Source organism: Bos mutus, chromosome 21 (assembly GCF_027580195.1).
Source record: "Bos mutus isolate GX-2022 chromosome 21, NWIPB_WYAK_1.1, whole genome shotgun sequence".
NCBI lineage: Eukaryota > Metazoa > Chordata > Mammalia > Artiodactyla > Bovidae > Bos > Bos mutus.
Window position 1 is genome coordinate 34,373,300 of NC_091637.1, and position 26,074 is coordinate 34,399,373.

Genomic DNA, 26,074 nt, shown 5'->3' on the forward strand with positions numbered 1-26,074 from the left:
TCTTGCTCCACCTGAGTCTCTCAGCTTCATTTCCCTATGATTAAGAACAACAGTCTCACCCCTTGAGAGTTTCAGTTAAACCTTAATTATTTCAGTCTTGGCATTTCACTTCTCTCTTTTCAAAAAGGGGAAGGGAAGGAAAGGAAGCAGAGACATAGCTCTAGAGCTACCAACACATGAATGAGTGGGAGCACACCCGTCCAGAGAATTAACAAAAAGTGAAAGTAGCAAGAAAAACATTTAGGCCCTGGTTAGGTGGAAGGACTCTAGAGCCTGCAGATCTACGTTCCAGTTGCAGTTCTGACAACTCTTACTCTTTCACTTCATCATTTAATATGCCTCTTTGTGCCTGCTCTGGTCTCATCTATTGAAGGGTCAGGATATTAACACTTGCTTCATGAAGTGTCTTGAGTTCGAAATGAGGTCATTTATATGAACTGTTTAGAACAGTGCCCACGGTGTTCACTGAGTAGGTGCTACCTCTTATTTTCCTTGTATCCTAAAAAGGCCAGTCTACTCACACAAATTAAAGTGGAAAAAAATGGATAAGAAACAAGAGATATGAGAGAAGAAAAATGGTAAGCAGAAGGGCATAGAGAAGCCCTTTAGGTATAATGAGAAAAGACACTAAACGTGGATGTGCACACAACATTAGGTAGGGAAGAAACTAGGCCAAAACAGAGACATCTAAAGGTGTCACTTTAGGAAGGAAGCACTGTCATCAAAATAGCTTAGTGGCTTAGCTATAGAGTCTTCACACCTGCAAGGGCTCTCTTGCTAGGTCAGGAGTTTTCCACCAGTGCTTCTCCAAAGCCCCGGGGGTCCCACAGAGTCCCCACAGGAGCCTCCTTGAGATGGGGAGGGGGGAAACCTCAGCATCACTTCCCACCCATCACTATTCTAAGCTCAAATGCAACACCTCCACTGTTATCTGCTCCCAACTGAAAGTATAAGTTCCTTTGACTAAAAGTTCTATTTCTAAAGAAAGAGAAGCATAGAAGGCCACTAACCTAGTCCAATACTCTCACTGAGCAGGTTAAGAGACTAAGGCCCAGAGGGGGAACGTAATTTATGTAAACTTACGCAGCAGCTACATTTCTTCTTCAGGCCCCTGTGAGCTGTTTGAGGGCCCATTCATGGTTTACTATTCCCTGTTAATATTCCAGATGGCAGCACAGAAACTCAATCAAGGTGGCTGGTGTGAATGAAAAAGTTCTTTTCTTTCAACAGTCTGAAGATGTCCCTCTTCTTGCTTTACATGGTTTCTGATGAGCAAGAAGCCACAGTAATTCCTATCCTTCTTCCTCCACAGCAAGGTGTTCTTTCTCCCCCTGTGGCTTCCTTCAGAATTTTCTCCAGCTTTGGTTTTCTGAAGTTGGAATAAGACATGCCTTACTATAGTTTAGCGGGGAGGGGTATTATGATATAATGGGAAGTACATATTTGGTCTTCATCCCTGGTTCCTGGCACAGAACTCCTAACACTCTTGAAATTGCCAGAGTAACAGGAGTGCCTTGTTATTCATAACAAGTTCTTTCCAACCATCCCTGAGTTTATGCTAATAAGGTAACTCTTGTGGACTCAGGGATAGAGCTTCAGGATAGGGTCTGCTTGCCACAAAGACCAGAGCATGATTGGAGGGTTGGAATTTTCTTTGTTGACCTCCAGGGAGGAGAGAGGGGTAGAGACTGAATCGACAATGGCCAATGATTGAGCCCAGTATGCCTACGTAGTAAAACCTCCATAAAAACCTCTAGACAGTGAAGTTCAGAAAACTTTCAGGGTGGTGAACATACAAAGGTGCACCCCCAGAGAGGACATAGAAGCTCTATACCCCCCCCCCACCCCCCAATTTGGCTATGTCTATTCCTGAGCTGTATCCTTTATAATAAGCTGATAATTGTAAGAAAAGCACTTTTCCTGAGTTCTGTGAGTTGTTTTAGCAAATTATCCAACCTGAGGGACTGGGGTTGTGGCACCCAAGAATTTATTGTTAACTGGGCAGAAATGAGGGTAGCCTGAGCTCTCCATTTGGTTGGCATCTGAAGTGGGGACAGACTTGTGGGATTGAGCCCTTCCCTTATCGGTTCTACACTAACTTCAAGAACTGGCATCAGAATTGAATTGCTGGACACTTAGTTGGTGTCAGAGAACTGGAGAATTCGTGTGAAAAAAGGAAAAGTGTGTATTTGGCGCAGGGGGTGGGGAGAGCCCTCAGGTATTTATCTCAACCCTCCTGGATGTGTGGCTTCGTGTCTGTTACTAGTTTGGGAAAGTTTTCAGCCCTTATCACTTCAGATACTTCTTCCAGTCCTTTTTCTTCTTCTGGAATTTCAATGGTACATATGCTATAATTTTTCATATCATTCCACAGATTTTCTCTGTTCTGTTCTTTTTAAAAACTGACTTTTTCTCTTTGCATTTCCGTTTGGAAAGTCTCTGTTGATCTATCTTGAAGTTCACCGATTCTTTCTTTGTCAGTATCAAGTTTACTTACCAGACTGTCAAAATTACTTTGCCTTTTTGTTAACTATGTTTCTGATTTCTAGCATTTTCTATTATTTCTGAATTTCAATCTGTCTGCTTATGTTACCCATCTGTTCTTGCATGTTGTCTAATTTTTGAATTAGAGCCTTTGACATATTATAATTCATTTAATTTCCATGTCTGATAGTTCTAACGTCCATGTTGTTCGAGAATCTCGTTTTTGCTTATTGCATTGCCTCTACAGTACTTTTTCTTATCTGTTGGCATGTCCTGTAATTTTTTGTCAAATATGGGACAGGGCATATCAGTTGACAGGAGTTAAGTAAGCCCTTAGGGTGATGATTCTTTATTTTTTCATCATAGCAACTATATTGAAGGCAGAGGGTAGTATTATCTTCTACAATAAAGCAATAAATATTCTTGAACTTATTAATCTTTAGTCTCTGTTCAAACGTATACCTACTGTTAGGTCTCTGGTCTAAAATGTAGAGTCACTGAGTTAGTTTCTCAGGTTACACTAGTTTATCCACATTACAGACTACTTGCTTTTCCTGTAACTCGACACACAGATGCTCGGCAAAAACATTCTCCCAAACGAGTTCCTTTACGTAGATGAGACTGGCCCAATATTTCCAGGCCACTATAATGTCATTTAGGACAGTAAATTGAAATGCAGGAAAATTTTAACTTCTTCACTATTAATTATCACAGACTATTTTGAGAAAAGATAATCAGCACCATATTTACAACATCCATGCTTACAATTTTTAAGTAATTTATGACAGGGAAGCCTATACAATTGAGTTCTTATGACTTTGTAAGTCCTGATAAAGAAACAATAGTTTCCCTGTCTTCACCAAACCAGTCGAAGTTAAGCAACAAGTCAGCCAGCTGAAACGTGAAATGTTCACATCACATGTAAAGGTCAAACAATCAAAGATGTAAAGATGATCTTTTGCTTCACTGACTTTTGGCAAAAGGATCATAAACTGACAAAAGAAGTGAGAAGGGCAAGATCAGAGAAAGGCTCTGGCCAGCTTCTTTCAAAGTCACCTCTCAGCCAGAGAGGAAGAAAAGGCCAGTGAAGAAAGACATGGAAGGTAACCTCACTGTTGCTCAAGGCAGATATACATGCTGATGAAACCCCTAATTTCCTCCCTGGCCATTAGTGTCCTCAATCCTGTTCAGTCATCCTTCTGTTGTAGTACCACTATTAAAATGTGCTCTTAAGAAGGAATATAAATCCCTGAGGGAAGGATTTCAGCTATAATTGCATTAGGGGGAACAAGCCTCATTATGAATGTGTAGGCATCTCTTTTCAGAGAATTCTCTAGAACCTTCCCTGAGTCAAGCAACACCCAAGATACAAACCTAGTCACCAGGCAGATAAAAACTAATTTTTTGTTCATTTATTAAATTGAGCAGTAGAGTACATGGGAGGACTCTTTTGCCAAGAAAAGCATAGGAACGTGGCTCAGTTATCATTTAACAGACATGAGTCCTACAAGTACTTTTGGAACCAGGTCAAGACATATCCTACAACACTCATATAGCAACCATTTAGCACATCACCACTTTCCCTTCTCAAACCTCAAGCTGGGTGACTCCTGTCATTAGCTAAGGGCCGCATCAGGAAGTTAAACAACAAGATGAACCATCACGTGAATCGACAGCAACATAACTGCAGCAGGAATTGAGGTTCATCATGGAAAGAACTATTTACCAAGCACGGAACTAGCTCATGAAGCTCTTCCAGCATGAGAGATTTAAGTAATTAATCCATCAAACATTTATTTAGCCACATATAATATATAAAGCGTTGTGTTATGCTCTGGGGTAAAGAACTAGGGGAAGAATACAAAGATAGCTGAGGTGTGGCAATCTGTGGATGAAGGTCTGATTGGATTAAGAAACATGTATAATATCATGTATGAAACGAGTCGCCAGTCCATGTTCGATGCACGATACTGGATGCTTGTGGCTGGTGCACTGGGACGACCCAGAGGGAGGGTATGGGGAGGGAGGAGGGAGGGGGGAGGAGGGTTCAGGATGGGGAACACAGGTATACCTGTGGCGGATTCATTTCGATATTTGGCAAAACTAATATTGTAAAGTTTAAAAAAAAAAAAAAAAGAATCACAGAGAAACAGCACCTGAAGTCAAATGCATCCCTCAGCTCTTAATAAAATCGCTAACTGCTGAAACACTTTTTTTGCCTATAGGAAATCCATGTGATTTTTCTTCTTCTAGTTTTGATGAGATATGATTGACATATAGCATGGCAGAAGTTTAATGTGTGCAGCATGATGATTTGACTTACGTACATCATAAAATGATTATCACAGTAAGTTTAGTGAACATTCATCATCTCATCTGGAGAAGGAAATGGCAACCCACTCCAGTATTCTTGCCTGGAAAATTCCATGGACAGAGTTGCCTGGTGGGCTACAGTCCATGGGGTTGCAAAAGAGTCAGTCACAATTTAGCAGCTAAACATCATCATCTCATATAGATACAAAATTAAATAAATAGACTTTTTTTCCTTGTGATAAGTACTCAGGATTTACTGTTAACTTTCATGTATAACATACAGCAGTGTTAACTGTATTTATCATGTTTACATTACATCCCTAGTATTTACTTATCTTATAACTGGAAGCTTGTACCTTTTGACTGCCTTCATCCAATTCCTCTTCCCTTATCCCCCACATCTGGTAACCCCAAATCTGATCTCTTTTTCTATGAGTTCATTTGTTTTTGAAGTCTAAAGGACCTACAACACCATGTTAGTTCCTGTTACACAACATAGTAACTCAGTATTTCTATACATTTCAAAATGATTACTGCAATATCTAGTTACGATATGTCACCTTATAGATACATTCCATAGCTATTGACTGTATTCCCTACACTGCACGTTTCATGCCTGTGACTCATTTGTTTTGAAATTAGAAGTTTGTACCTCAATCTCCCTCATCTATTTCTTTCCTATTCCCACACTCCCCCTCAACCCCATCAACCACCTGTTTGTTTCTCTTTGAGTTTTTGGTTACCTCCAACTCAAGAGTCTCATTTGAGGTGGTCTCATCAACTACTATATTTGTGGACAAGAGGAGAAAAAGAAGAAATATCAGCGTCAGCAAGCATTCCCTGGACTCTACCCTCTATAGCCATTCCTAAGCAATGAATGGTGAGTGCAATAATGAATACACAGCCTGAACCTATGAGCACAATAACCACCGTCATTCAACAGCACTGATTCTGCCATTCAGGTGGAAACACTGGATCCAACATTCCAACAAAGTAAGAACAAGGCCCTGAAACTGTGGTCCCTGACTCTCTAGCTTACCATACAAAGAATCAGTACTGATGAGGAAAGGCTAGTCACTGCTGAAATAGACCTCAAAATACATAATGGCTCAAAAACCTTAGAATGTTTTGTCTGGGGAAGGGGATGAATGAAGTCTTCCTTTTCCTCACACTGAAATAGGGACTCAACTTTCCAGGCTCTGCCATCTTTATCAGGATCATTCTATTGACTAGAACTCAGTTACATGCTGTGCTTAAATGCAAAGGAGCTTGGAAACTGCATTCTTGCTGCAGGCTTGGAAAAGGGAAATGTGGGGCTTCCCTGGCAGTCCAGTGGTTAAGAATCCACCTGCCAAAGCAGGGGACACAGATTTGATCCCTGGTTGGGGAAGATCCCACATGCCATCGGGCAACAGAGCCCATGTGCCATAACTACTGAGCCCAACCAGTCCATTCTGAAGGAGATCAGCCCTGGGATTTCTTTGGAAGGAATGATGCTAAAGCTGAAACTCCAGTACTTTGGCCACCTCATGCGAAGAGTTGACTCATTGCAAAAGACTCTGAGGCTGGGAGGGATTGGGGCAGGAGGAGAAGGGGACGACAAAGGATGAGATGGCTGGATGGCATCACTGACTCGATGGACGTGAGTCTGAGTGAACTCCGGGAGTTGGTGATGGACAGGGAGGCCTGGCGTGCTGTGATTCATGGGGTTGCAAAGAGTCGGACACAACTGAGCGACTGATCTGAAGGGCCACAACTACTAAAGCTTGCACACCTAGAGCCTGTGCTTTGCAACAACAGAAGCCGCCAGGAGGAGAAGCCTGCACACCACAACCAGAGAACAGTCCCCGCTTGCCACAACTAGAGAAAGCCTGTGCGCAGCAGTGAAGACTCAGCACAGTCAGAAATACTTTTTTTAAAAAAAGAAGAGGGAAATGTAGATTTTGGTGAGTAGCCAACAGCCTCTGCCCTTCTATTTTATGACTGTGCCCTCTCTTCCAAGTTTTCCCTGCCCTCTGTGGATATGTATGGATGCAGGACTGCACACATGTCTATATATGAAACTCTATGCAGTAAACTTTTGATTCCATCTGTATAATAAATGGCAGGGAGCCTCATACAAAGATGGGTGACCCTTAGAAGGAACGGGAATAACCTGATATTAGGATCCAAGAGATGCAGCACATAAAGAAGCTTTGCTTAGCTTCCTCCAAGAGTCACCCTCAGACAAGGAAGATAAATCCTCCCATGCCCACACTTCCTTCAGGGACCTTCTCAAGATCCATCCAAATAATATCCTCATGAGGGGCTCATCTCTGAGCTGGCAGAATACTAGTACAGTATATGATTCCCCTCAAAAGGAGCAAAATGCTAAGTATTTCCTTGAGACCCTCAATGATTCCGTTTTCTGGCTAAGAACTGTCACGCCTTAGAATCAGCACCTTTCATCGCCAGGACTAGAAGCTGACCTTTTTCTCAGAGCGATCTTTCACAAAGAAAGCGTATTTCACTTCAAAGGCATTTTACACATTCAACAAGAGATAGAAATCACGTTGCCCTGGAATTTAGACACCAGGCAACTGCTAACCCACTACTCCGAGGTTAGTTATCCCACACCCCCTCCAAAAGCAGCTAACTTAAAACCATGCCTCAGCAAAAGGAGAAACCAGCATATGTCAGGGCTTTCCTAGTCTCTCTCTAATGTGAAATCACTGATATGCAAATGATCTACTATATACAAATATACTAGACTCTACACTCTGCTAGCAAGGTGTACATGTGATTTATCGTGTTATTCTCCACAATGCCTTGTCTAGATGCTATCATTCAGTAAACACTTGCTGAAAGAATACCATCATTTTAAAACTTGTCGTCCCTAAGTCCTCTCCATGTGTCCACATGAGGGCTGCCAGTCTTGAGGACTCATCTGTATGACTCATTCTGTACACAATCTTGCTAACAGGTGTGAAATAAATGCCTTCCGACTGTGACAGTGGCAATGCTGGTGGTAACACGACAGCTCAGTCAGTCACAACACATAGAGGACTGGTCTGTTTCATGCCTGTGGGGCTAATCAGTCACCGGAAGTAATGCAAGATACTATATGTGTCCCTCAGCTCTATTCCTACCTCCATTCCTGCTTTAATTTTCTCCAGGGCTCATATCATCAACATATTTAACTTACTTCTGTGCCTTTCTCCCCATAAGAAGCTCTGTAAGGACAGGGAATTATGTCCATGGTGTCCAGCACCCAAAACAGTGCCTAGAATACTAGAAGTACTGCATAAACTTTTGTGGCAGGAGTGGATGAAATAAAGAAGATATTTGGATTCTTTCCTCCAGAATCTGAGGGTTTTAATCACCAAAGACATGATTGCTGCAGCATAGCTGGATTCTTTTGACCTAGTCAGAACATCTCAGAAAAAGATCTCACAAGACAACCCATTTCTTAGGTCATAAAGCAGGGCTTCTAGAAACCCAAGCTATTACCATGACATCTGAAAGTCCCCACATGAGCTGAAAATGGACAGAATCTCCGGAGTGGAGGTTTAGGCAGCCTTTCACCAAACAAGGACCACATGCGCCTCACTCCCTCTCCCTTCCAGAGACCTGCCCATGCGGCCCACACCAGTACCTGAGGTATGAAACCAGGCAGGAGGATGGGAAATTCCTTCCAATAGCTTCAGAAACAAAATTTCCTGAGTCTCATGTGAGCAAGATGATCAAATCCTGGACCCACTTCTACCCATGGAAGTAGCCACAATTCATTTAAAGAAAAAGTAAAAAAAAACACAGTTCAAGTTCAAATTCTCAGCTTTCCAAACATGGCCATGACCTGATAAGATAAATTTATTCAGGTTGTTTAAAAAAAAAAATCATTGAATGTTATTACTCATTTGCCAAACTATTTCTTGGTGGAACTTTAAAAATCTGCATTTTATTTCATTTTTGGCATGGGGAAAATAATCTCTATTGACAGTGATAAGCCTTGTTCATTCATTCATTCCGTGGACTCTCAAAGAGTAATTAATACTCAAAAAGTAACAGTAAGAGAAATTATCAGCTTGAAGAGAATGTGTAACAATATTTTACACACTAAAACACTTTTGTACAATTTACACCTAAGTTTTTAGAATTCACATTCTAAAGATACTGGGATCTAACAATTCATGAAAGAATGGCAAAGTTTCCAAATCTCCAAAAGAAGAGTTGTTCTTATACCCTCAACCATACTTTTCAAAATTTCCACAAAGACTCTATTCAAATACACTCTGGTAAAAAGGTTTGTGTCAAGTATTTTTTGTTTTTGTTTAATAAGTACTACTCTATAGTCAGCCCACCAGCCAGCCAGTATATATTATGTGTTAAACACTAGGCGTGGGGAATACTGAAAGTCAGATATGCCTTCACTGTGAGTTATTGGATAGACTCACCAGCAAAATGCAAAGGACAGACTGGGTGACAGCTAAGATCGTTTCCAGCAAATTTGTTTTGTTTTGATTTCAGAACAACTTCAAATGACTATAAAACTTTACAAGACATCGAGTTAAGAAAGGTAGCAATGAAAAATTGAAATCTCTAAATTAGGAGTTTGAGATTAGCAGATACAAAGTATTCTATATCAAATAAACAACAAGGTCCTACTAATAGCAAAGGGAACTATATTCAACAGTGTGATAAACCATAATGGAAAAGAATATGAAAAAGAATATATATTTAACAGAATCACTTTGCTGTACACAAGAAATGAACATGACATTGTAAATCAGCTACACATCAATTAAAAAAAATTTAAGTGAAATTTTATGATAGTTTGGTAAGCAGAGGATTCTTGATCACTGGTTTTTAACATTTGATGTTGTAAAACTTAAACATTGTCTTCCTATCTTATTTCCTAGAGACGTTTTTCCTCTTAATTTCATTTGCAGATCACCTGAGTTTTTTGCTTTTCCATTTTCCTACTTTATTCTCAAGGCAAAAGAGAGAAAAGCTGCACAAATTATACCAAACTATGCAATAAATGATTAAACTACATTTTCCCCCCAAACCTAAGCCCCCAAATGTCATGTTCTACATATCACAGAGCATAATCAAATGCATAGAAAAGCTTCTCTTTCTTCAGTGAAACAGAAAGCCAACAAGCCCAATCCCACTCACTAAGGAAGGTGGCATAGCCACAGTGCCACATACTGTTTGAGAACTCACTCCAACTTCGCATTGATCCTCAACTACACAGAGCAGCTTTCCCAGTCCCACTGGTTTCTATAAAGCACCGGCATGCAGCCTTTTCATGCAAAACTATATCACACACACAAAAAACTTGCTTCTAGAACCAAATCAAAATACTACATATTTGTACATAAAAAGCATTAAATTTAAGCAACTGTGACTGCCACTGTATGAGTTACAAATCACTTGAGGCCATTATTTATCTTTTCTGAAAGAGTGGCACTCTCCAGAGACAAATGCTGTTCTAATAGGCCATCCCCACCTTCCACAGTAGTCTAACTTTAGCTGTGTTTTAACTCAAAAACACCTGAAGGGTACAAAACCCAAATGCTCCCAACAGTGGCTCACTGAGCTTTGGGGGAACAGGGAATAGGTCTTCAGAGTTTCAAAAGCACACTGAGAGAGTCTAAAATAGTCTCTGTGTCCTTGTAGGACTCATTGGCATAATCCATCCCAGCTCCAAATGCACTCCTGAAATTCTGAATTCTCACCATAGAGACTTTTAGCCAAGGCAGTCGTCACAAAGAGTTGTTACATTTGGCTCACTTTGATGGATATTCTCCCTTAGACCTGAAGAGAGATTTATGGACAACTTCAAAATGGCCTGGAATTAGACACAGATAAAAAAACAAAAACAATCTGGCCTTCATTTTCACTTCAATAAAATGATTCTCCAGTAAACTTGTTCAGGCAATTAAAATCAATTTCAATTTCCACTTCCTAGGCCTTTCTATTCTTTGTTCTTAAGAGAAAAAAGGACAGTAAGTAAACGGAACCTGAATTTTAAATCTGACTTCAAATTGCTTGAGGCTACTTCACACGTGTAAGTAAATAAATACGTATGGCATAAACTAATAAATATCTCATATGTACACAAATCATGTTTTTATAGAGCATTCACCTACCTTTAACTCAGCCTTTTCGTTAGGACCGCACTTTATGGAAAACTCCGCACATACAGCACCTTTCCTCTAGTCCTTCAAGGTCCTTATGAAGGAACAGAATTTTCTAAACAGGAAACAAAGTGTCGTAAGGCGGGGCCATTTTCCTCAGTGACACCAGAACCCAAAATCCCTAACATTCCCTAGCAGTAAGTTCAAAGCTTGCTTCGTCATATACCACATGCTCTCCATATGGAGATGGGTCTGTTCAGTGAATTGCACATAAATTAAAAAACATTTTTTTTTCAATTTATTCAAAAGGACAAATACGAAAGAAAATAAAATTCTGCCATGACCCTGTGAAACCTACCTTTCCACTTCATACTCCTGACTTGCCCGTATTCTAAAACTATCTTCAGCAATGTCGATGAGATGACTCAGCTAGACCACCTGACTTTGCAAATCCATGAATCGAAACACAACAGGTCACCAAGAGCAGATATTTAAATCACTTCGCTGTGACAGATTGAATGTTGAGAAAAAACACAAACAAGGCTCCATGGAAAATGAGTTTTCCCATAAAGACAAAAACTTACTTAGAACTCAAAATCTACTTCCCAGCAAAGAAACCTGTATTTCACTCAGGGCCCTGAAACTGTGGGTGAATTCCTGGCCCCACTCTTCACCCGAACCCCAGAGTGATGATGAAGCACCTGACTGGTGATGTGAGCCTTGAACCAAGCTTCCTCCATGATGACACCCGAGGCTTTCAGGTGCTTTGTTACTTTTGGCAAACACTCAAGCATGTTACATAAGGCTTCTCCTCTCCTGTACACATGCTCACCTCAGAAAGCCCTTTTGAAGGCTTACTTCCTTTTCTTATGATGGAAACTCTCCTTCATGCCTGGGAAATAAGTCAGTGTTATTCATTATCCAAGACAAGCCGCAGTGACTGAGAATGGTGAACAAAGCACAAGCCACTGAGTTCAGCTCAACAGAGTGAGACAAAATAAAGATTTTCCTGAGGACCCAGAACTGCAAAATCCAGCGGTTTTAACTAGCCATCTCTCAGAGATTCATATACTATTCAGTGATGGAAAATTATTTTTAATTTTATTGACGTATAATTGTCTTACAACGTTGTGTTCATTTCTGCTGTACAGCAAAGTGATTCAGTTAAACAAATATATATTCTTTTTCATATTCTTTTCCATTATGGCTTATGCAGGATATTAAATATAGTCCCCTGTAATATACAGTAGGACTTTGCTGTTTATCCATTCTCTGTGCAATAGTTTGCATCTGCTAATCCCAAACTAATGGAAAAACTGTAGTCCCAGGCTGCAAGCAACATTATTCAGCTTTGACAACTGCAGGGTGCTTTCTTGTAGGATTTGATTCAACTAACTACAAGATGAAAGAATGTTATTTCTAAACTGCATGGTCAAGCAATCAATCTGACTCTGGGTTCAGAAATTAGTGGGGCACATTTAAGCCATTATTGAATTCCACAGGCCAAGCAAGCTTTTCTCCAGATAACTGAAATCTTTCAAAGTTAACATGTTAATGAGTTACTACTGTGTTTTGAATTTCCCTACTGTGACCAGAAAAAATAGTGGATTCTGGGCATAGTTTGTTATTATATCATGGGGCTACGGCAACCACTCACCCTGCGTCTACATCCATTTTTCCCTTTTTGAGAGCCATTCCACTAGAGAATTCCACTGCTAATTTTGCTTGCTGCTGCTGCTGCTGCTAAGTCGCTTCAGTCGTGTCCGACTCTATGTGACCCCATAGACCCTAAAATGTACCTGTCTGGCATTTCAGGCAGTGTTTATAGCTTCTAAGCTTCAATTAATCATAAATTTTGGACATCGGTGACTGTTTTATGAGGGGGGAACTACTACATAAACATCTAGGTTCAAATTCTGGTTTTGCTATTTATTAGCTTTGAGATTTGGAGCATTCACTCACACATAATACAACAAAGTTTCAAAAGTTGACTAAAATAGGGAGCTGATTTACAAAGACACCAGTGATTCCATATATGTGGCAAGAAAAATGAGCCTAGAGCAACAATGGTCAAGTTATTTGGTTTTAGGACCCCTTTATATTCTTAGAGATTATTGAAGATTCTAAAGACCTTACCTTAGAAAATTTCAGGGAATATAAGGACATACACACCTATTCCAGGAGCCAAAAGGTAGCCTCTAGAAAACTCCAATAAATACATAAGAAAATAAAAGTAAAAGAGGTAAAGAATGTCTTAGTACTGTAATGAAAACTGTTTTGACTTCACAGATCCCTTCAGAGGGTCTTAGGAGCCCTCAGGCATTCCCAGATTACACTTTGAGAACTACTGGCCTTGAATATCTTAACATACTGAAATCAGGGAAGCTGTCAGAGACCACTAGAATCATATCAAAAGGATCCAGGAGCCAGCACAAAGGGACTCCTACTAGTCAAAGATGGGACAATTTTAGTGTCAGGAATAAACGCAATATGTTAAAACACCAGTATTTTGAATTCATGAATTCTTCATGAATTACATATCTGTTTCTCTTAGATTCTCTCAATGGTTACCTTTTATGAACATTACTAATTAGTTGGCTAATGGAGCCAAGAACAGTTGACCCTTGAACAACACAGGTTTGAACTGTACAGGTTCACGTATATGTGGATTTCTTTCAGTAGTATATACTACAGTGCTACACAAGCTGCTGTTAGTTGAACCCACTGATGGGAAGAGCTGGACTATGAGCTATATGTAAATTTTCAGCTACATGAAGGGTCAGCCCCCCTAACTCCCAAGCTGTTCAAGAGTGCACTAACTAAAAACTGGTAAATAAAGGGAAAAGAATTGGGCGTTATTTCCTGCCTTTCCCATATAAATTGTACCCAAGGAGAACCAAGTAGCTGATAAGCAGAGGTTTCTCTTTATCAGAGCAGGCCAGCTAATAAATGAAGAAATGATGGAAATGAAGATTTTGAAAAGAGTCGGACACAACTGAGCGACTGAACTGAACCGAACTGAATGAATTGATTAGGCAGTAAGGATCCCCATTAACTGTTCACATCTCTTTCTCACTCACACACCCACCCACACAGGGAACTTGTGTTAAATGCCTCCTGATCAGAGTACACAACACACCCACAGTATTCCTGACCAAAAACACTGGAAACAGAATTTGAGCTAGACTCTACATATGACTATCAATTCCCAAGAAGTACAGTAGCTAGAAGAATGTGTCAAATACAGAAACATTTAACTCCATGGGGTGTTATTGGCAAAAAGCCAGCCTATGAACCGGAATAAATGTTCTGGTTTGGCAAAAAATAAATTGCAAGGAATTTTTTAAAAAATAGTGAAGGGTGAACATACAGACTAAAGGGACTGAAGCAACATGTCAATCAATTGCAATGTATGGACTTTATCTGGATCCTGATACAAAAAAAACTGAAAAGAAAAATAATGAAGAAAATAGATAAATCTGAGCACTGACTGGATAGTCCATATTTGATTATATTATAGAAGTTCTTAAAGTATGATAATAATATGACAGTATTAAAAGAAAAAAAGAATCTTTCAGAGATGTATGTAGAAATACTTACTAGTAAAATAATAGGATGTTAGGGATTTGCTTCTAAATAGTCCAGAGTGAGGGAGAAGAGGTTGAGATCTAAATGAAGCGAGATGGCTATAAACTGACCATTGTTGAAGCTGGGAGAAAGGCACATAGGGTCCATTGTAATGTGCTATTTCTGTATATCTTTGAAACTTTCCACACCAAAAGCTAGAAGCAGTCATGAAAATGCTGCTTGTTTTCTCCATCAAGTCTGTGAGCTGGGAAGGCAGGACTTCTCTGCCACCCAGCACTTAGCAGCCTGGAGCCTGCAGCATGTGTTGGGGGTACCCCACTGCCCCAGTCGCCAGCTGACCTGTGACAGGGCAGGTTCAGCAAAGAAGCTCTGAGCCCGCTGTCTCTGAATCTGAGGCATCTTTCCAACAGAGCAGGAAACAACACTGCATTTACAGTGTGATCCTAACTGAGAAACAAACAATAACTCAACACAGAAAAAGGTAAAAAATACACATGAAAACAGTAAGTTTTTTTCCTTCTCCTGGGTATAGGAACTATGGGAGTATGCTTTTCCTTGCTTCCATTTCTCTGAATTTTCCAAATTTTCTGCAATTATTAGTTTGAATGTGGGAGGAAACCTAATAAACTGTTTTTCAATCATCTATAATAGAAAAACTCTATAGATGGCTGTTTTTCAATAGTAAGAATATTTTATTTGTCATATTCCTGTGATCCTGTCCACAGCTCAGATAAAGGAAAAATGTTATAATAATGAAGAAAATATTTTAAACTATCATTGAGGGATTTCTTTTTTTAAGCTAAATTATCCACTCCAGTACTCTTGCCTGGAAAATCCCATGGACGGAGGAGTCTGGTGGGCTGCAGTCCATGGGGTCACTAGGAGTCGAACACGACTGAGCGACTTCACTTTCACTTTTCACTTTCATGCATTGGAGGAGGAAATGGCAACCCACTCCAATATCCATCCCACTCCAATATCCAACCCACTCCACTCCATCCCTGGAGAATCCCAGGGATGGCGGAGCCTGGTGGGCTACCGTCTATGGGGTTGCATAGAGTCGGACACGACTGAAGCAACTTAGCAGCAGCAGAATGAAACAACAGAAAAATGCCCTTTTTTATATTTGGGAAAGGGGAGATACCCTTCATTATCTTTTCCTCTATAAAATAAAGGAGAGATGCTATTTTTTAAAAAAAATCACACCTGGACAACCTATCCCAAGAAAATTTCTTGAGATTCTTCTAAAACCTCAGTTTCAGCACAGGAAGCTGGGGGCAAACAGGGCTGTCTGGGACCTAATGAAAGGCCTTCTGTCCAAATGCTGGACTAATCTGGAGATATACACCTGTAATTATCTGTGTATCCGTATATCCCACCACCACCCTCCCCTGCCCCACCCACCCCACTCTTTTCCATCAGTTCAAAGAGGCGAAAGGAAGAGGCAGTGTCATGCCAAGATTCCACACCTGGTAACACCATATTCTCTAAGGGAAGCTGTGTCTCACAAACAAAAACCGATTTTTTTTCTTTTCTAGACCAAATGTGCCTTTCAGATAATGATTCTTTAAAAAGTAGGCAAGACCTTTGAATCCTAGGCCTGCTTCAATCATTTCATTTTGAAAATAAATGAAAGAATATGTGCACCCGTATCTATTAATAATTGAACATGAAAAACGGTGGAAAATTGGCATAGATAATTGTTATGTTTTCCATACGGGTCTAATTAAACTTGATTTAGAATGCACACTGCCTTTTTTTTTAACCCTGCTATTAAATAAACAAACAACAACAAGAAAAAAAGGCTGAAACTGCCACTTCTCTTGTGCTTTATATATACTGTGGGAGGCTGTACTCAAAGCAAGGGAAAAAGTTAAAATGACTCAACATATAGCTCTGTAACCTTGAAATTAAGAGCGTGAGCCTTCGACTAGATTGCCAAGGTGAAAATCATCAATCTGTCATGTATCAGCTGGGTGACTTTGAGTAAGCTGTTTAACCTCTCTGTGCAGCATGGGTTCCTCTTGTATAAAATAAACAGTGGGGATGTCACAGAGCTGTACTGAGATGTTCTGAGATGAGAAATGGAAAAATACTTAGGACAGTGCCTAACATATACATGCTCTATAAATGCCACCTGCTATTGCTGTTATGACCTAATACACCTTTTTTTTTTATATATAATTCTCTCATCCCCTCTTATCCCTTTTTCATCCAAGAAACAATAATTTTACAAAATTCCAATTCTTTAGCCTCATCAGTGAATACTGTAATCTATTTTAAACCTGGACTCTTCTATTTTCCCCAGAGCAGAAATTAACATTTTCTCTAGGAAAGAAAACAAAAAAGCAAAAATAAGGATGGAATTAGATTTCTCTTTACTTTGTCCCAGTCATGAGTGGTAGCAGATTCCTAACTCCCTGAAACTCGGCAATACCTAGAATTAAAAAGAGTAACTCCCTAATCCCCACAAATTTCTCTGATTTGGGGATCTAGTTTCCAATTCTACTAATTTTCTCATGGCTTTTCTGAGAAAAAAGTCACTCAGGCAATCCATGACAATAAGAATGATGGGGGGAAATTTACATGATTCTAGAGAAAGGAACACGAATCTTAACAATATTCACATGTCATACACAGTACTGGGCTTCCCTCATGGCTCAGCTCACACAGAATCCACCTGCAATGCGAGAGACCTGGGTTCGATCCTTGGGTTCCCTGGAAAAGGGAACACCTAACCACTCCAGTACTCTGGCCTGGATAATTTCATGGACTGTATAGTCCATTGGGTCTCAAAGAGTCAGACACGACTGCGTGACTTTCACTATACACAGAATTTACTCAAAAGAAAATTCTAGTGTGCTGTACTAAAAGGGAGACTCCTGGATTGTGAAATAGGACATGAAAAAAGGAAAAGAAAAAAAAAAAAGCTCCAAGATCATTATATTCCAGGCTACAAGAGTGGGAAAGGGTAGACGGAATGAGATTCACACATGCTTTAGTCTCTAAAAACATGGGAACTGGAATGGGAGCTAAAAGCAAAGTTAGTAAGTCTTACATTGAAGAGAAATTGGTAGATAAAGGAGATAAAGAAATCTGAGGTAAGTGCTGCCTGGATGTACAGTGTATAGTGCTGAGTAAGCAATAAAAGGATGATTAGCATATAATAGGAAATAGTCCAGTAACTGGACTTTCCTGGTGGTTCAGATGGTAAAGAATCTGCCTGCAATGCGAGAGACCCAGGTTTGATCCCTGGTTTGGGAAGATCCCCTGGAGAAGGGAATGGCTATCCACTCCCATCGTATTGTTGCCTGAAGAATTCCATGGACAGAGGAGTCTGGCAGGCTATATATAGTCCATGGAGTCACAAAGCACAGTCAATGGCCTAGATATCTCTGATTGTATATATCTGCACCCATGCTGAAGTGCATGTAATTAAACAAATCTTTTATTCACTAGAATTCTCAGAAAATAGGGAATACATATTTGTGCTCATTGTTTAGGTATAAAAGTTAGGACTCTTCTTTGTCCCATCATTGCCCCATGTGGGCAGAACTTTGATATTCAAGAGAGAAAGATTACAAAAGAGTAGAATCAGTAAAGCTGGGAAAGACCACAGACTTCAAACCGTAACCTTTTGAGTCTTCACAAAAGCCTATGTGATAGGATGCGGTTTCCTGGGGAAACTGGGATGGGAGGAAGTATTGTACTCAGAACACATGTGAGTGTGAGTGACAGAGAACATCAAGACACAGGTGCTCAGTGGTAGAGAAAGGTATGAGCAAGAAGACACAGGGAGGGGTGCAATCACAAGAGGCTCTGGGTTGAGCCAAGTTTAACTAAACATCTCCAAAGGGCAGAGAAAACCAGTTGGTACTCAGTCACCAAGATAACAGGTTGATGGTATAAGGAAAGGATGCAAGTGCATTAAAAGATCAAGATTCCACGGGGACCTAAAAATTATGGGTGGCCCTAGGCCATCATGCAACTCATGACTTACTAGGCTCTAAGGAATCCCCAGCAGGGCAACAGGGAGCAGGAGGACTTAAACTGGACCTAGTTGCTTCTCCCAGGGCTTGGATCACAGCAGACAGCTGAGCAGGAGCAGACAGACAGCATGGCAATTGAGATTTCCGACCGTGAACCCAAACTGTGTGGGTCTGAACCTCAGCTTGCCATCCACCAGCTCAAACTCAGGGCTTGTTCTGTCGGCTCAGATATCCGACCCTGAACTTTCACTCTTAGTGTGTGTCACTAGCAGGTCTTCTCCCCGAGTAAAGAAACAAGGGATTTCTCGACAACATACATCCCCATGATGCTCTGCCCCACGTCAATAGTTTCAGAAAACACATTCTTCCCCTGATCTTTGGATGGATTCCTTTCTGCTTTGTCATCACTGTGCTGCTTTTTTAAAATATATATATTACTGTTTTATTCTCACATCCTTCCTGCAGTGTACAAAGGCAGGACTCCCAGAAGTTCTCCATACATCGCAGATCGCTGCCCCTGCCAGGGGCTCCTTACTTGCTTCACACAACTAATGCTGAGTGCCCAATCCCAGGCCCCGGAAGTGATGACCTAGAGCCTGAGTTCCCACGGGACCTAGAGGCCTCTCTGAACCCAGGGTCTTCTCTCTTTTTCAAATGCATTGTCAAGTTGTGACCTTTAATATTATGGGAAGTGGAAGTGTGAACGGCTCACTCGTGTCTGACTCTGAGTGACCCCATGGACTGTTGCTCGCCAGGCTCCACTGTCCATAGGATTCTCCATGCAAGAATACTGGAGTGGGTTGCCATTTCCTTCTTCAGGGGATCTTCCCAACCCATGGATTGAATCTGTGTCTCCACATTCCAGGCAGATTCATCTGAGCCACCAGAGAAGCTCTCATTATCCCTAGATTCCCACTCCATATTGGTTTCCCAAGTACTGACCCAGAATTTGATTTAAAGGAGCAAACACAGTGGCTGACCATCCAACAGGAGCAATGTGGTGAAATATTAGGGGTCAAACTGCTAAATTTATGCTCCTCTGACATCGTCACCCAAGGTTAGGGCGCCCTGCAGACACTATCCCTTCCTCCTGTTTTTCTACGTTCTTCCCTCAAGAGTGATTTTTCAGAGTCACATACCTTGGTCTGGTAGGAAAATCCTAGTTTCAGTGTCCAGAGAGCTTCATCCTCATCCCACTAAGTCAATAAAAATGGTATGGCCCCAGGGACAGTCACCAACCTTTTCTAGGCCTGTTTCCTTCTATATAATATTTTGGAGGCTGAAAGCTATTTCCTGCCAGCTGTAACACCCTGTGATTCTAAAGTCTCTGTTTATGGTTTGGCCTCAGTAGACAGAATTACCATGACATGAAAATCCTGAGGTTCAATTCATGTAGGAGATAAGTTCTTACTTGATAAGCTTCTTTAATGTGGGATCTTTCTGACCCAGCCACCTAGACCCAATAAGAATAGCTACCACTGATAGCCTACCCTGTGCCAGGCAGTGTTCTTGGCAGTTTACAAGCTCAATCAAGGCTCTCCTAAAGGATCTTAAGAAGGAAAGGGCTCCTTGGCTACAATTTAACTCAGCTCCCTTCTGCTCTGTTGAGCTCAAGAAGTAATGCTTGGTAGACTTACACCTCATCTCCCACTTCATAAGCTTTACAATATGGTTTTTCCAGTAGTCATATATGATGTGAGAGTTGGACCATAAAGAAGGCTGAGAGCCAAAGAATTGATGTTTTTGAACTATGGTGCTTCGAACTGTGGAGAAGACTCTTGAGAGTCCCTTGGACAGCAAGGAGATCAAACCAGTCCATCCTAAAGGAAATAAATTCTGAATATTCGTTGGAAGGACTGATGCTGAAGCTCCAATACAATGTGAAGAACTGACTCACTGGAAAAGACCCTGATGCTAGGAAAGAGGAGAAGGGGACGACAGAGGATGAGATGGTTAGATGGCATCACCAACTCAATGGACATGAGTTTGAGCAAACTCTGGGAGATAGCAAAGAACAGGGAAGCCTCGTATGCTGTGGTTCATGGAGTCACAAAGAGTCAGACACAACTCAGCGACTGAACACTGCCACTACCACCTAGCAAAGATGTACACAGAGGTACAGGAGAAATTAATAAGTCACAAGAAGACTTCTCTTGAGAATGAACTAAGCCTGTCGAAAGAAAAAAAAAAATTCTAAAGAACAAAGCAGGTGGTTTCGCTATTTTGAGAGCAAGAAAAAATGATCAAGGCAAGGCTGAAGCTATTGCTTGGGTAAAACAGTACAAAACAGCAGATGTCAAGGACATGCAGAGCTCATCAGCAATGCTTTGTTCTCTCTTTTGGAGGAAAATGAAGCAATCCTTAAAGGCCTGAAGTCCCAGACAGTAGAACCCAATTCTCCAGACTCTTGAATACACCAGGATCTAAAGGAACTTGCAGACTGTTAAGACTTGAGTTGGATAAAGTGATTCTTGTTTTGCAAACAGTTTGAGGGAAAAAAAAAAAAATCCAAGATCTCTCACAAACGTAACAGTCTATAAATCAGTGGAAAAGCTAACTTATTAAGATACAAAAACAAGAGACACAAAGGAGTCAGAGAAAAGAAAGAGCTAGCATCCTATTGTACTTGACTTTGGCCTCACTGGCAGGGAAATAATGGATGAAAGATGAAGGAAAGCAAAGAGGAGCATTGGGACGGGACAAAGTACGGGAAAGAGTAGGGATGAATAAACAGGTTCCTTGGGAAAGAATAAGGAAATAGACCTTCAGAGAGCAGAGTGGTGGCTGGCTGGCAGCAGAGTTTCTCTGGGCTGGAAAACACTTCACTCCGCAACAGGGCTCTGAGGGATAGGGGACTTCTGGTATTAGTCCTCAGCCTGCAAACACGGACCCTCCTGCCCCGTGCTCCATCATTTACCTAATCTTTTCAGAGTCAGTGATGAAGAGATGCTGTATCTGAAAGCCTACATGCTTCAGTTTTTTTGTTTTTTTTTTTTAAGACTCTAGACTTCTTGCATCCTGATTACTTAGGGGATTTTTATCAAAACCTTTGGTTGTTTCAAGATTGTCGGATTAAGCATCTTATTAACCCCAAACCCAAGCACTTTATTTTTCCCCTGCTTGGTGAGCCTTCCAAACCCTTTTCCCTCTTAAGTATCAGCAACACTGGCTCCGATGATTTACCATTCAGAGAAGTATCTTTCTGAGCTCTCAGATTACTGCTTTAAACTACCGACTGGTGGGCTTGCACGACTTCACTTAACTGCCAAACCACGACACACATTACAAATGATGACAGATGTTTCTGACATAGCTTCCTACTTACACTTACCCTCCCTGCAAAGCAGAGAAAGCCACAGGGATCAAGTTAAACTTGACCTCTTAAAAAGTTTTGAGTACACCCTCAGTCACCTTCAGAAGCAACACGACTATGGAAGGCAAGCGAGCACCAAATCATTCCGGCAATTTGATGAATTCAAGAGGTTTAAATGAGTTACATTTTCTGTACTAAAACAAAGTGACTGAAGACACAGTTTTACTAATATCACTCTTTGGCCATATTGCAAAAACAGCCGTAGACTCCAAACTGCTTCAATATACTCTTTCAGAAGAATTTCCATTGAAATCAAAGGGAAGGAGATGAAGAGGAAATGGATAACCTCCTCTTATTAAACAGCAACCCAATTACAAATTATGCTGAACCCTGGCCCAGATCTTCCTTTCCTCTCTTAGTTCTGCAATGAGCAGGAGAGATCTGAATATCCAAAATCCATCTGGCTTTCCTGGTGGCTCAGATAATAAAGTGTCTGCCTGCAATGCGGGAGACCCGGGTTCAATCCTTGGGTCAGGAAGATTCCCTGGAGAAGGAAATGGCAACCCACTGCAGTACTCTTGCCTGTAAAATTCCATGGATGGAGGAGCCTGGTAGGCTACAGCCCACAAGGTCATGAAGAGTCTGACACTCTGATCTGTTCCCTTGCCTGCCTCACCTCCATCGAAACCTCTCCTGCACTCCCCTGACCCCATCACCCAGCATCCCTCCTCTGACTATAACATCCTCACTTAGGCTTCCTTATTAAAACCCCCTTCATTGTGATCAACCATTTGGGCCTCAACTGAGGTTTCATTTCACATCCCTCCTCACTCAACTTCCTTTCTAAAGGCCAACATCTCCAAAGAGCACATTTCATGACACTCTCATCCAGTGCCCTCAACTTACCTTGCTCAGCCTTTTGTCCTTCCTCTTCTGCCAAACCCCAGCCTTAGCAGATGCCTACAGTAGCTCTGTCTGTGCCCACAGCTGAGTACCTGGGCACTGGAGAAAGTCACCCAACATTCATGAGCACCAACCACAAACAAGTCCTCTATAATGCTGGGTGAACCCACCCACGCATTTGCCAACTCTTACTTGACTTTCACCCCTTCTGACATTGACACCATCATCACCACCTAACTGAGAAGTGAAACCCATGGACCAGTAACCTCCTGTTATCAGACTAACTTACCTCCAACCTCCAGCTTCTACCCTCCTGCTGCATCCAGTTTCCTCCTCTCATCCAAGGTCAACCTCTCTAGAGGCTTTAGATCCCACTCCATCTCACCTTCTCAGACTCGCATCATCAATTATCCCTTGTCTCTCTCTCTCTCTCTATTCAGTCAACTTCTCCTTTTCAACCAGATCCTTCCCATCAACACTTCAACATACTCGAGTCCTATTTTTAAAGCATTCCACTCTCAACCTCAAATGTCTCTAGCTAGTGCCTTATTTCTTTGCTTCCTTCACAGGAAAAATAAAGATTGTTCTTCTTGGATATGTCCCATTTTTCCATCCCATTCATTTTTCAACCCATTCCAACCTGGCTTGGCTCCACCACTCCCTGAAACAGCTCCAGGCCAGATCAATAACGATCTCTTTGTTGCCGAATTCAAGTGAGAATTTTTTTTTTTTCATTCTTTATCTCATTTGATATCCTGACAGTATCTGGCTATGTTGATCAATCTCTCCCTGAAAGACGCCTTACTTTGGACTCTTCAGCCAATGCTCTTTTCCCTGCTGCCATGGCTTCCTTCTCTTTGCAAGCTTATCCTCCTCCACCTAGTCTTATAGGGTTCAGACTCTTCAAAGCTCAAACCTAGGTCCTACTTCCCTTTTCACTCTATAGAAGCAGCTAAAAGCCAACTACCCACAGGGACAAGCAAGTAGTATAATTAAGTGAAACAAAGTCGACTTTCACTTTCCTCTCAGGTCAACAATTTAAAACACAGCAAGACTTCTCTAGGGGTACAGAGGATATGAATCAGCCTGCCAATGCAGGGCACACAGGTTCAATCCCTAGTCCAGGAAGATGCCACACACCAGGGAGCAACTGAGCCCGAGCACCACAACTATTGAGCCGCTGTGCAGAACTGCTGAAGCCCGCACACCTAGAGCAAATGTTCCGTGACAAGAGATGCCACCACAGTGAGAAGCCTGTGCACCGCAAAGAAGAGTAGCCCCCACTCACACAACTAGAGAAAGCCCCTGCAGAGCAACAAAGACCCAGCACAACCAAAATTAAAAATGAATGCATAAATAATTAAAAATAAAAACAGCAGAACTGGCAGGGTAACTGGCAACAGACCCAAGGCATCAGGGTTAGATCACAGTAGAGAGAGGTACAGACTAGAATAAAGTGGAGAGCAGATACTCCTTCTATAACAATTACGTAGTTCAAGCCAAAATCCTGATCTACACATGAAAATTCACGATTTTTAAACCTTGGCAATTAAGATTTTTTTCTGGTGCAAATAAAAGAAATCCTGGGTTAGACCGAAGGCAGAATGCACTGGCTTATTAAACTGCAAAGCCTAGAGGTACAGCCGGCCACTGGGTTTAATCAACATGATCAGAACCAGTTTCTCTTCTGAATTTTTTATGTCCCTAATTCTCAGATGAGATCTACCCTATGGCAGCAAGAGCACTGCTAGATCTCCAGACCACATCTTGCCAGGTTTAAGCAGAAAACAACAAAGATTCTCTTCTGGAGCTTCCCCTATCCACCACCTCCCCCCCACACACCCCCATCCCTCAGTCTCAAAATCTCCTCTGATTGGGCCAGCTTGGATTACAAAACCATTCTTGAACCAATCACATGGCTAGACGATTTAGGAATGACCGGCCAGCCCTGAGTCATATAGTTTATTTGGAGTCAGGGGAAGAGCCTTATATAAGGCTAAGGTCTGAGGTTGGAGGACAAGGAATTTCTTAAAAGGAAATTAGGGTGCTGCCATCAAAAGAGAAAGTATATTTGGGGCAGCCAAAAAACCATAAACATGCTACAGCAACTTGTTCAAATATTTTAAAAACACTGCATAGGCCAAATAAAACAGGTTTGCTGGCTGAAGGTGGCTTGTCAACCTCCAGTTCCAATCCTCCTTTTCCGTTTCCTAGGTGATCTTATCCAAGCTCAGCCCTTCATCTACCATCTCTATACCCCAAATACCACATTTTTATCTCTGACTCACAAATTCAACTGCCTACTCAACATCTTCACTTGGATGCCTCAAACTCATCTCAAATTCAATTTGCCCAAAATGAAATTAATACTCTTCTCAGCCCCTACTCCCCTCCCATCCAAAACTGACCTTACTCAGAGTTCTTATTTGGGGTGGGGTTCGGAGGAGAAAGGAAAGGGAGGCAAGACCACTATGACTGAAGTACTGTTTGAAAGAAAAAACACAGTCTTTCAGGGAGCTGAACTGTAAGTCAACTGAAATTCTTCTGTTATTTCAAATATTTAAGAAAGACATTAGATATCTTTAATTCATCTAAATTTTCATTTTCCATATCTTTTCAACTTATTTTTAAAACAGATAGAAATAAAGTATCATCAGAAATACCAAAAGCAGGGACTTCACTAGTGTCCAGTGGTTAAGAATCCACCCACCAATGCAAAGGACACGGGTTCAATCCCCGGTCCGAGAAGATCCCACATGCTAAGAAGCAACTAAGTCCATGCACCACAGCCACTAAAGTCTGCACACCTAGAGCCTGGGAGCGGCAACAAGAGAAGCTGCCCTGAGGAGCCCGTGCACGACAAGGAAAAGAAGACCCACGCAACGGAACTAGAGAAAACCTGTGCAGCAATGAAGACCCAGCACACCCAAAATAAATATTCATCAATAAATCTTAAAGAAAAAAGGGGGGAAAGACTGTCCAGGGAACTTGGACAGTGCTTTTGTTTGCCTATGTGTTGGCACAGCTGTAGTTTTCTAGCAAACATATCTGAGTCAACCTGACAACTGAAGAGGTTGCTAAGGCAAATTATGACCAAATTTCATCAAATATAAGAAATCACTGATTATGAGATGCATCATCATTTCACACATCACTATCAGTCATGTCCAACTCTTTGCAACCCCATGGACTATACAGTCCATGGAATTCTCCAGGTCAGCATACTGGAGTGAGTAGCTGTTCTCTTTGCCAGGGAATCTTTCCAACCCAGGGATCAAACCCAGGTCTCCCACATTGCAGGCGGATTCTTTACCAGCTCAGCCACCAGGGAAGCCCGACATTAAACAAAAACGCCAAAATTA

The 26,074-nt window shown here is 41.3% G+C and overlaps 1 protein-coding gene across 2 annotated transcripts in view; it reads right to left on the bottom strand.

The window, feature by feature from the left end:
* STXBP6 (syntaxin binding protein 6) overlaps nt 1-26,074 on the bottom strand; it is a 277,918-nt gene that overhangs the window by 228,242 nt on the left and 23,602 nt on the right. Inside the window, exon 2 of one of the 2 annotated variants that reach the window (XM_070358657.1) lies at nt 10,932-11,034. The exons of the other annotated variant lie outside the window; for it this stretch is intronic. The gene's annotated coding sequence lies outside the window, so the exon portion shown is untranslated. The remainder of the gene's footprint in view (nt 1-10,931; nt 11,035-26,074) is intronic. 2 annotated transcript variants of the gene reach the window in all.